Raw genomic sequence first — 13,507 nt, forward strand, 5'->3', positions numbered from 1 at the left:
TGATTCAGATCATGAGATTTCTGAGGTTTCCTGAGTCACATGCCTGGCTGAGTTCTATAGATCATGGCTTGGCTGAGATTATCATGATAACATGACATGGATCTAGGCACACAACTATATTTTTCGGGTACAAGTACCACCAGGACTCAATGGAAGGAAACTGACACACATGACTGACTTGATCATAAGAGTAGAGTCCACAATTTACCATATCATAAGTAGGGGATTTCACACTAAGAACGGTTCTCAACATCTTATACATGGAAGGAAAATTCATACAACATGTATATAATTGAATAGCTTCAATATCATGGTCAATCCATATCACAATAATGCATATCACTCACATGGAATTCATGGGAAATCGTAAAGGATAGAGCATAGACTTGGCATTCAAGTACTATTAAATCATGGGACATAAATTCTATCATCCTAGGCATATTATCAAACACTTTGCATGAATTCTTTTAGCTTAAGTATGTTCATGAATTTCACCATATTAAGCCATATAAGGATCATAGGTTTCAACTAACAAACATATATACTTCATGAAAACACCTTTAGATATCATCTTGAAACTTAACAATAATCATCAACATGTGCATTCTCATATTATAATAAGACAGTCACAAAATAATATTTAAAACATAGTTCTTGAGCTCTATAAATGAAATGGATCCATAGATGAACACTACGCATACCTGACCCAAGGTTCTTAATGTTTTTGAACTTGAAGGATTTGAAATCCTTTGCTTTTTGAAGAAGATTGGGTATTGTTCTTGGAGATTAAATTTAGAGAGAAACCCTAGTTTTTATTTGTGAAATAATAATGAGCAAAATGGTTGAATTCATACTCATCTGGGTATATATAGGTGAGTGGTAAGTGACCAAAATACCCCTGATAAAATGGCCTGTAAGTAATCTGAATGTGGTGTGTGACGACCTGACTGAAGGTCCGTTAGGAACTTGACGGTCCATTATTTCGATCATCATACGTAGACCAGAAATGGGGTTCACTAGATAAGAGTTGACGGCCTGGATAACGGTCCGTCAAAAATCTTATGGTCCGTCAACTCATCCGTTAATCCTTATCCAGAACGTTGCCCTACTGCCTTGGTTGTGACGGTCAAAGTGGCGGTCCATCACTTATTTGGTGATCCATCAACTTGGACGTCGCACCTGGGCGTTTCGGTTAGTTCTGAGTAAAACATCCATAACTTCCGTGTCTGGTGTCGGATTTTGACAAAATTGGTATCGTTAGAAAGATAACTCAATTTCCCACGTGATAGAAAATATAAATCTCATAATTACCATGGGTACAAAAATTGATTTGTATTTCAAAGAAAGTACTAACATCCTTGAGATAATTTCTAGCTAGGAATAAGCACGGGTATTACATTTTATCAGTCATTAAGAACTTTGGAAGGTTATATTCAGACAAGGAAAGAGAATTATGAAAATACTTTTTTAGAGAGGTTTAAATCTACTTTTGAAAAGTGAGTAGAAAGAGGGATTTGATTTTTGTATTTAAAGGAAGAAAAGGTTGCAACGATTGAAATTAAAGGGCATGGTACATGTCTAGTCCCAATAAGTGCAAATCTTTACTTTTCTAGAGATTTGACTGCTTTCAAATAGGAAGTCAAAAGATGTAGCTTTTTAGATAGAGATTTTATGCAATATTTAAAATGCACATGAATTATACTAACCCGTGGGGTGGGACCACGTCCCTTCGTTGCTAGAGTAAACCTTTTATACTATGTTTGTCTCATTTTTTTTTGTTTAAAGTAGCTCACCTGGCATGTGTACCTACAAAGATATGGTACTGAGTTAGACGAAAAAGCATGAATTCAATCTAGGATACGTGTCTCCTAATCATAGCCAAAAATTTGAGGAAATTGATCTACCAAGTAGGTCAATTCATCTTGATCAATCACAACCTCAGCGTATTCCTCACAATTTTCTCCTTGTAAAGAGCCTTTGTAAAGATATTAGCTACGTGATCATCAATCTTACAAAATTTCATGCAAATGGTCTTTTTTTCAACATTGTCTCTCAAGAAGTAATGCCTCACATCAATATGCATTGTCCTTTTATATTGTACTAGATTTTTATCCATGTTTAGAGCACTAGTATTATCACACATCAATGGAATAGTGTTAGAAACAATCCCAAAATCCTTTAATTACCGCTTTATCCATAGAAATTGAGCACAACAAGAATCTATAACCACATATTCACCTTCAGTAGTAGATAGTGTTACTGAATTTTGCTTCTTTGATCCCCAGAAGATTAGAGAGGAACCTAAGAAATAGTAATTCTTGTGGTACTTTTTCTGTCCACCAAGTAGCTAGCATAATCAGCATCAGTATAACCTATTAGATCAAAATTGTATCAAAATGGATAGAACAGGACCTGGTCCTTTGTCCCTTTTAAATACCATAGAATTCTCTTGCCTGCTTTTGGATGTGACTCTTTTGTACATGCCTAAAATTTAGCACACATACACACACTAGACACAATATCTGGTCTACTAGCAGTGAGGTATAATAAGGATCCATAAATCCCTTAATACATGGTCTCATTAACTAAGGGACCAGGTTCATCATTATCCATCTTTGAAGTAATTCTAATGGGAGTATAAATTGGCTTGGCATTCCACATGTTGTATTTTTTAGCAACTTCTTGATATATTTTTCTTCACAAATCATTGTTTCATGGGTTGTTTGTTTAATCTATAGGCTGAGGAAGAAGCTCAATTTGCCCATCATGCTTATTTCAAACTCACTTTCTATTAATTTGGAAAATTCTTCACGCAAGGATACAGAGGTTGCTCCAAAGATTATGTCATCAACATAAATCTACATAATCAACAAGTTATTCCCTCTAGACTTCAGAAAAATGGTATTGTCAATTTTCCCTCTTTTAAAGCTATTTTCCATAAGAAACTTTGGAAATTTCTCATACCAAGCTCTAGGTGTCGGCTTCAACCCATACAAATCTTTATCCGGCTTAAGCACATGATATAGGAAGTTAGCATCTTCAAAACCTAAAGGTTTTTTGACATACACTTTTTCCTTTAGAATACCATTCAAAAAGACGCTCTTGACATCCATTTGGAAGATTTAAACCCCATATAGGCTACAAAAGCAATAAGAATCCTAATTGTTTTCACCCTTGAATAGGAGCAAAGGACTCATCATAGTTAATCCCTTTCTCTTGATTATATCCTTGAACAACAAGCCTTACTTTATATCTGCTAATAGTGCCATGTTTATCCTGCTTATTTATGTACACCTATTTTGTCCCAATGATTGTTCTGTTAATGGCTTTGGGGACCAGGTGCTAGACTCTACTCCTTTCAAATTGATGAAGTTCTTCCTGCTAGCATTAATCCACTTAGCATCTTTTACGAGTTTATTTAGATTCTTAGGCTCAACTTGTGACAAGAAAGTTGAGAATGACATAAAATTCCTGGCTTGAGTTTTTTTTTAACATTCCAGATTCTAAGAGAGAGGTCAATTTTTCAAGGGTATGAGATGATTTATGCTCCCAATTTGATCTTCTTGGTTGAGGTCTGTTGGGACTAGGTCCTCTAGGGTTTTGAGCAAGTTCCTCTTAATGTTCCTCTTTTAAATTTAGATTCAGCAACTGAGGACCTGATTCACTACCACTGTCTTAATCAACAACTGTATCATTCTGTTCTTAAACCTCAGCTTCAGTTATGCCATCCCTTTGAATAGGAATAAGTTCTTTTATATCAGAATTTTCTCCTTCATCTGGAATTCTAGGCATTTCTAATTTATCAAAGACTGCATCTATACTTTTTTCCACACATAGGGTCCTTTTGTTGAAGTCTTTATATGCTTTTCTTATTGAGGAGTAGCCTACAAATATAACTTTATCACTTTTAAAGTCAAACTTCCCAAACTCATTCTTCCCATTGTTCAGGACAAAGGATTTGCAACCAAAGGATCTGAAATAATTAAGCTTAGGCTTTTTGCTGAAAATAAGTTCATATGGAATTTTTTGAAGATAGATTCGATCAAGCATTTATTGGTCCCATAACAGGCAGTATTGAAAGCTTCATCCTAAAAAGTTTTTAGAAGAACACTATCAATAAGTATGGTCATGAAAATCTCTGTAAAAGTCCTATTCTTCCTCTCAACCACTCTATTTTGATGAGCAGTTCTTGGAGCAGAGAAGTTGTGACTAATGCCATTTTCAGCAAAGAATTCTTCAGCTTTGGCATTCTCAAACTCAGTTCTATGATTAGATTCGAATCGTGTAATCTTTTTGTTCAGATTTACCTAAATTTTCTTGGCAAAGACCACCAATACTTCATAAGTTTCATCCTTAGCTCTTAGAGGCATGGTCTAGGTGAATCTGAAATAGTCATCCAGAATAAAAAACGCATACCTTTTCCTACCTCTACTTTGGACTTTGACAAGTCCATATAGATCTATGTGCAACAATTCAAAGAGTCTTATGGTGGTTCCTATTTTTTCTATTTAAAGAAGGATCTGGTTTGTTTTCCTTTGACACAAGCATCACACACCTTTTTATCTAGAAACTGTAGCTTTGGAAAACCATAGACCAGATCCTTTGAGATTAGTTTGTTAAGTAAAGAGGAACTTACATGTCCCAACCTTCTGTGTCACAAATCACCAATTTTACTTTTAGCATTCAAGTAAGGTAATTCACAGTTAGCTACTGAGTCTAAGTCAGCCACATATATGTTCTTGCATCTTTTAGCTTTAAGTATTAGTTTCCCAGGCTTCAAGTTGGACACAATATACCCATCAGATAAGAACTTCACTTCATTTCCTTTGTCACAGAATTGGGACACATTCAGAAAACTGTACTTTAAGCCATTTACATAATATATATCCTTAATAACATGATTTAAGGATTTTCCTATCTTTCCAACACTATCGATATATCATTTCTTACCATTTCAAAAAGAGACACCTCCATCTTAAAGTTCTTTATGTGAGAGAAAATAGGCAGTTCTTCAAGTCATATGCTTAGAGCATCCACTATCTATGAACCAACTCTAACTGCCTTCCCTTACTCCTACTTGCATGCAGAGGTCATTTGTTAGATTTGGGAACCCACTTGAGTTTGAGTTCCCAAAAGAGAGACAAAGGAGTGATAATAACTTTCTTGTTCTAGATCATGTAAAGGAATTAAATCCCTTAAAGAAGGACTGTTTTTGCTGGACATATCTAGTAGTATTCATTTTAACTCAAAGCCATACCTAACATTCCTCCTTCATGTGACCATTTCTTTCCACAATGAGTGCATAAAGGATTGTATGATTTATTTTTAGCAATAGATACATGCTTGCCTTAGAACTTAAGAGAGTGAGCATTGTACTGATACCTAAGTACTCTACTATTATTGATCCCTGAATGGTTAGATTTGCAAGAATCTGTGAAGAGGTGGTCCATTTTAGGGATTTCTTAAGATCTTATCTTATGTGGACTAGATCCCTTTCGAATTCTTCATTCTTATAAAGGCAATCATAAGCTGCTTTTAAGAATTATTTAAATTTTGTTGAAGATCAATTTAAAGCTTTGTATGTTCCTGTTTTCCTTTCCCATCAGAGTCGGCTATCTTATTCAGTTGACCCATTAAATCTTTTTTTGGATTTCAGTTTTAAGGATTGTTCTCCTACTTCAAACAACTACTGAATGGTTAAGGTTAGTTTTTTCATGTTCTAGATTTTTACATTATGTTCAAGTAAATCCCTCTGAATAATAAGCTCACACACATAATTAAGAAGGACATTTGCAAGTTTAGTTATCTTTTTATGGGAATAATTATTCAATTTCTTCTTAATATCAAATAAGGTTACCTTATTCTCTTCTTCGTCTTCTGATTTTTCCATCAGAGCAAAAAGAGAGTTGTATGAGATTTCTTCCACAGCTAACATAGAAAAATCTTTATTCTTTTTTGACTCATCAGATTCACTTGAGGTATCTCTCCAGATAGCTAGGGGTTGCTTCACTTTATAATCAGCAACAACTTTTCTTCTTGACTTCTTTGGGAACTCGTCCTTCCTTTTTATTTTATATCCTCCTGACTTCAAGTACTCTTGATAGTCCATTATGTACAGGGCAGTCTTTGATGAAATGCTCAGGTTTCCCACATTTGTGATAAACTTCAACTATGCTCATTTTTTGCTATTGTTTCCCTTTCTTTGAAACTGACCACTTCTCTTCATAGCCTTTACAATCTTCTTAGTCAAGTAATAAACATCAGTGTCTTTCTCGCTAGACTCATACTTTGAAGCTTTTAAGGAAAGCATTTTTTTAACCTTCTTCTTGTCTTGACCATGTATTTTCTTCAATTCATGTGTCTTTAAGTTCCCAATAAATTCATCCATCAAATTTATAGCCTCAGTGATAGCATCAACCTTGCTTTCCTATGACTTGGGAAGAACTCCCAAAATTTTTGTCACTTGTTTATGCAGAGGAATCACCTCCCTAAGGCAGTGCAACTTATTTATGATTAAAGCAAATCTTGTGTGCATCTCTTGAATGGTATATCCCTCCTTCATAGAGAAGGCTTCATGCCGAGTGATCAACATATCCATCTTTGATTCCTTTACATCAGTTTTCCCTCATGATGTGTCTTCAGGTAATCCTAAATCTTCTTGGCATTTTCACAAGCAGAAATTTGTTTGTATTCATCTGGTCCTATCTTACAAACCAACAGTTTCTTAGCCTTGAATTTCTTTTTAATCTTCTTGCAATATTTGATAACACTCAACTTATACATCAATTTAAGTGTAAGGCAGTCATTATCAATATAACTACCCAACTTTGAGTCGGGGTCAAATCCACGAGGAACAATATGAGTGGCGATTAAATAAGTCTGAAATTAAAGTTGCTTGCTAAATTCAAATATATTATACAAATATTTTAGGGGATTTTGAATGTTTTCAAAAGTGTAAGACAATTCTTGGGCTTCCAAAGGACTAATTCGAGACTATGAATAATTAGAGCATAATAAATTAGGAACGGATCTTGGGGCTATGCTTTACTAGAGGCAAGTAGTGTGTGGGTACATGAAAATCAACTTCAAATATTAGCTAAGGCATGCTTGGGTAGGCTCGGTTAGGGATTTCGATAATAGACATTCAACAAAGCATCAAACTATCACCCACGGATTCTTTCGAATACCTCGTGGGTGTGATCAACCAATCATCACAAAGCCTTAATTGGGCATCCCTATTTCTAGGATGATGCCCAAGATATAGCAATTCCACAATTTATCCTTATTTCTAAGACAATAAAAAAAAAATTATTATCTATCTTATGTTCACAAATACTCATGTCACCTACATCCCTCTTTCAAGGATGATGTAGGATCTAGACTACCCATATCCATCTTTCGAGGATGGTGTGGGGTTTAGGGAAACTGAGGCTTTCACCAACAAATTCCATTTTATAATCAAACATTTGTGAAACCCAACAACACTAACTAAGAATTAAAGCTAATAATAACAACCAATACACACTTGCACCCTATTCGAACATAATCCCAAGAGGAAGAACTAGCAACTCATAAAGATAATAAATAAAAACATATCAAAATCTCCATCAATTTGATTCATGAAAAATAAAGAGAATGCAAACCACTTTAAATTCCAATGATTCTTCTGTGTAAATTTGCTAATCCTTCACTTAGAAGTTACTCTAATGTAATCTTAGCTCAAGGTTAGTACAAATTTTTGCTCCAAGCTTCCAAGAGATGACATAAAAAGTGAAGATGAAAGATAAGATCAAGATGGTGAAAAATGAACTAAAACCCCTTATTTGAGCCCCAATTCCATATTTTCCAATCATTACAAAAATACCCTTGAAACTTTTTTCCTCTACCGTGATCGCCACCTTTTCACCGCGTTTGCGACTCCCACGATTGAGGTAGTCATATCACGATTGCCCTCCAATTTAATTATTGACTGGTCGCGATCGCGACCCTCAAGCCCTGATCGCGGTAACTAAGGGTCAATTCTTAGGCCTGATTTCTAGCATTTGGCTCTTTTCTTTCATTTTTAACCTCTTTTTGACTTGAATGACTTGCTCATCTTTTCTTTTCATCTTTTTTCTACAAAAATGAGCATTAAGAGATTAACATAAAATCAATGGAAAAGAATGGTAATTTAAGCTTAAAAGGTGCTAGAAAATCCTCAAATTGATGACTTATCAATCTTCATCATTCTACTCCCTCCTGGTCTTAGCAACCATTTTGGATATGTCCCCTTTTTTGACTTCTTTCACTAGTACATGAGGACCATTAAGTATCATATTTATCAGTTCACTATCCTCAGCTATAATAGAGTTTTACATTCTAGTTTTCCACTATCCATAACATTAACCATTAAACGTGGTGGCCTAGTGGTTGATTGTTCCTCTTCTAGATTAAGTGGTACTGCCATGATCAAAAAATTCACTCTAGGTGTGAACCTTTTAGGGTGACCTGCTCTTATACCATTTGTTGAAATGTCGGAGTTACACCACGGTTAAGGGACCAAGTCCTTGAAGAGAATTATATGACAGTAAAGGAGTAAACACACCGATATGCAGTCACCACTAAAAAAACAGGAAAACCGACCACAAAAATAGACCACATGTGGTCGATTTTCCTGCATTTGCGACCAAAAAACAACCAAAATCCGTGGTCGCAAAAAGCATGGTAGCTTTTTTAAAACCGACTACTTGTGGTCGGTTTTTTAAATATATATATATATATATATATATATAGAGAGAGAGAGAGAGAGAGAGAGAGAGATTTAAAATTTAATTTTATTTTAAAAAATAAAAGATTTTTTAAATAAAAATAAATTATCAAAAGAAACCTCCACAAGTGGTTGATTTTTTATTTGAATTAAATAATTAATTTTAAAAAAATGACCACATGTGGTTGGTTTTTTATAATTTAATTATATAATTTAAATAAAAAAATGACCACTTGTGATCGGTTTTTTATTTAATAATTTATTCAATAAAATATTTTGTAATTAATTATAGTAAACCGACCACATGTGGTGGGTTTTTTGTAAAACTTTTCTGAAAACTGACCACATGTGGTCGGTTTTTCTGGTAATTTTATAAAAAAAAATATTGAAAATTTTTCAGAAAACTGTGGTCGGTTTTTCTGATAATTTTGTAAAAAAAAATAACAGTATATAACTATGCTACATTCCATTATGCATTACAGTCCACCAGTCATTTAATATACAATCAACTACCATAAGAATACAAACATTAAAAATCAAATTATTTATAAAATTTATCGAGGTTCCAAATCTAAACTACAAAACATACAAAAGACTAAAAACTACAACTGATCATTTGCATCCTCATTCTCAGCCTCACCCATTCTATTATCAATATTTCATTGATATATCCAGCTACAATCAGCTTCCATCTACACAATCAATCACATTCAAGTAATTAGTTCAAGTCACAAAAGTTCACATTTCAAGTACCTACACTTAAATATTTTCAAGTCACTAATTCACTTCACAAGTTACCAAACTAAACTTAATTCAAAATGAAAAGTTCAAGTTTCAAGTACCTACACTTAAATATTTTAAGTCACTAATTCACTTCTCAAGTGACCACACTTTACTAAAATCAAAACGCAAGTTCACATTTCAAGTACCTAAATTCCTAACAAAAGTCAACAATTCATAATTCAAGTAACTACACTTAAATATTTCAAGTCACTAAGTCACTTCACAAGTTACCTAACTAAACTAAATTCAAAATGAAAAGTTTACATTTCAAGTACCTACACCTAAACATTTTCAAGTCAATAATTCACTTCACAAGTTACCAAACAAAACTTAATTCAAAATGAAAAGTTCACATTTCAAGTACCTACTCTAAAACATTTTCAAGTCACTAATTCACTTCTCAAGTGACCACACTTTACTAAAATCAAAACACAAGTTCACATTTCATGTACCTAAATTCAAAACAAAAGTCACTAATTCATAATTCAAATAACTACACTTAAACATTTCAAGTCACTAATTCACTTCACAAGTTAACAAACTAAACTAAATCAAAATGAAAAGTTCACATTTCAAGTAATACACTTAAACATTTCAAGTCATTAATTCACTTCACAAGTTACCAAACTAAACTAAATTCAAAATGAAAAGTTCACATTTCAAGTACCTACACCTAAACATTTTTAAGTCACTTCACAAGTTACCCATCTAACCTAAATTCAAAATAAAAAGTTCACATTTCAAGTACCTACACCTAAACATTTTCAAGTCACTAAATCACTTCACAAGTTACCAAACTAAACTAAATTCAAAATGAAAAGTTCACATTACAAGTACCTACACCTAAACATTTCAAGTCACTAATTCACTTCACAAGTTACCAAACTAGACTAAATTCAAAATAAAAAGTTCACATTTCAAGTACCTACACCTAAATATTTTTAAGTCACTAAGTCACTTCATAAGTTACCAAACTAAACTAAATTCAAAATGAAAAGTTCACATTTCAAGTACCTACACCTAAACATTTTCAAGTCACTAATTCACTTCACAAGTTACCAAACTAAACTTAATTCAAAATGAAAAGTTCACATTTCAAGTACATACACTTAAACATTTTCAAGTCACTAATTCACTTCTCAAGTGACCACATTACTAAAATCAAAACACAAGTTCACATTTCAAGTACCAAAATTCAAATCCAAAGTCACTAATTCATAATTCAAGTAACTACACTTAAACATTTCAAGTCACTAATTCACTTCACAAGTTACCAAACTGAACTAAATTCAAAATGAAAAGTTCACATTTCAAGTATCTACACTTAAACATCAAGTCACTAACTCACTTCTCAAGTGACCACACTTAACTATATTCAAAACACAAGTTCACCTTTCAAGTAACTACACTTAAATATTTTCGACTCACTAATGCATTTCTCAAGTGACCACACTTAGCTAAATTAAAAATATAAGTCCACATTTCAAGTACCTGCACTTAATCATTTGTATCTCACTTATTCACTTCTCAAGTGACCACATTTAACTAAAATTCAAAACACAAGTCCACATTTCAATTACCTACACTTAAACACTTTCAAGTCACTAACTCACTTCTCAAGCGACCACACTTAACTAAATTTAAAACACAAGTCCACATTTCAAGTACCTACACTTAAATATTTTCAACTCACTAACTCACTTCTTTAGTGACCACACTTAACTATATTCAAAACACAAGTCCACCTTTCAAGTAACTACACTTAATCATTTTTGACTCACTAATTCACTTCTCAAATGATCATACTTAAGTAAATTCAAAACACAAGTCCACATTTCAAGTACCTACACTTAAACATTTTCAAGTCACTCATTTACTTCTCTAGTGACCACACTTAACTATATTCAAAACAACGGTTCACCTTTCAAGTAACTACACTTAAACATTTTCGACTCACTAATTCACTTCTCAAGTGACCACACTTTAGTAAACTCTATACATTCATGACAATTTATATGTCAAAAGTCAATACTTTATTTAGCTATTAACTTTTTTGGTCTAAAAAACTAAAGTTACTTCCTATATTGTTTAACTCTCTCATTACAATATCCTATATGACATCTTAAAAGCATATTTTGATACGTTACATATACTTGTTGCAACATCCAGATTAAAAGACTTTCTTAAGACACTTAAACAAAACAGTGAAAGTAATAAAATTTTAAAAATGAACTGATGACATTCCTGGGATCCAAGAAATACATACTAATTCATTAAATATTTGCTTTGCCAGTTGATAGAGTAATATAAATGCATTCAAACATATATCCACTTGGCTACTGAATAATATTACTTCTACTTACTGCTGTTCTTCGTCTTCTTCTTTTCTGTTGTCATCAGTAATTAAACAAAAACAGTTGACAATACTATTAGCTTAACATAATTTCTCAATATTTGCTAGGCAACTAGTTTCACTTAGTACATATTGTCATTATGATTAATCATTAGGTGACATTAATAATATAAAATTTCTTTAAAACATGTGAGAGTGAGGAAAATAGCACCTACTGTTGGAGCATGTCGATAAGGCTGAAATAGTAATGGCAGTCGACATCGGCTGTTGTAAGGACTATTTCACCGGTCAGTGGTGGCAGCTAATATTGTTGCTGCAGTGGCGACGCCGAAGGAATGGATCCTATGACTGTTTCGCCTAGAACCGCAGCGGTAAGAGAGAGAAGGGTGGCGTCGGCAGTGACTTGGGATGGTGGTATTTGATGGTTAACCGACGGACGGTTGCATGGTGGTGGGAGCGAAGATGCAAATTGGAGGTTATCGAGGTTTATGTTGCCGTTGTTTTTCTGATCAGTAGCCAGTGTTGCAGTGACGATGGCGGTGGCAAACGAGTCTTTAGAGAGAAAGGGGGAAATAGAGAGAGAAAGTAGAGAATATGGTTGTTGTTGAATGAAATAAGACTAGGGTTTTCTATTAGCTTAAAAATATAAAGAAAAGAGAAATGTGATCTCAGCCATTGGATCAATTTGATCAACAACTGAGATCTAAATATTAAGATTTTGATCAAAATTGAATTGAGTCTAATTAGATACAAGTTGGCTGGAATTGTAATAAACCGGCTAATATTAAGCTAAAATTGTTATGAATTGGCACAATTGAGTTAGAAAATACATAAATTTTAAAAAATGATCATTATTTCAATAATAATAATAATAATAACAAATAATAATAACAATAATAATAATAGTAATAATTAAATGATCCGATTACTGTCGTTTTCCCATAACATATTCTTGTCCTTACAAACAATTATGAGAGTGCATGAATATTTATTTTAAAATTGTCGATAATGATAATAATAATAAGAATAGATAATGATTTTGTAAAATAATTGTGAGTGTGCATGTTTATGAAAAAATAATAAAATATTATATATGAATTGATAAATCATAAAAAATGGTAATAAAAAGTAATAAAATAATTTTTTTATATTTTCAGTTGGATTATCGGTTAATTAGATTCAGTTATCTAGCTTTTGATTACTACATACGTCAATACACAAGATATACGTATATATACATATATTTGATTTGCTATCATGCTTCCAAATACGCACTATATACATCGATCACATACACCATTTTATTACCCCATAATATACATCGGCTAGTTTATCTTATGTTATTATACCTTCAATAGTGTACTATATATCACTTTGATCGATCGCATGATATCAGTATATTCAATATATAATTGGATATATTTTGTTAGCTTTAATTTTAACTACGTATTACGTACATCACTACACAAGAGATATACATACATATATATAAATGTAATCTTCGAACCACTCATTATGTATATATATATATATACCTATACATTCACACACATATACACACTATCGACTATCAAGTTTTAAATACGTACTATATACATCACATACGTACACGAGTATATTACCCC

This window comes from Capsicum annuum, chromosome 5, assembly GCF_002878395.1.
Source record: "Capsicum annuum cultivar UCD-10X-F1 chromosome 5, UCD10Xv1.1, whole genome shotgun sequence".
Lineage (NCBI taxonomy): Eukaryota > Viridiplantae > Streptophyta > Magnoliopsida > Solanales > Solanaceae > Capsicum > Capsicum annuum.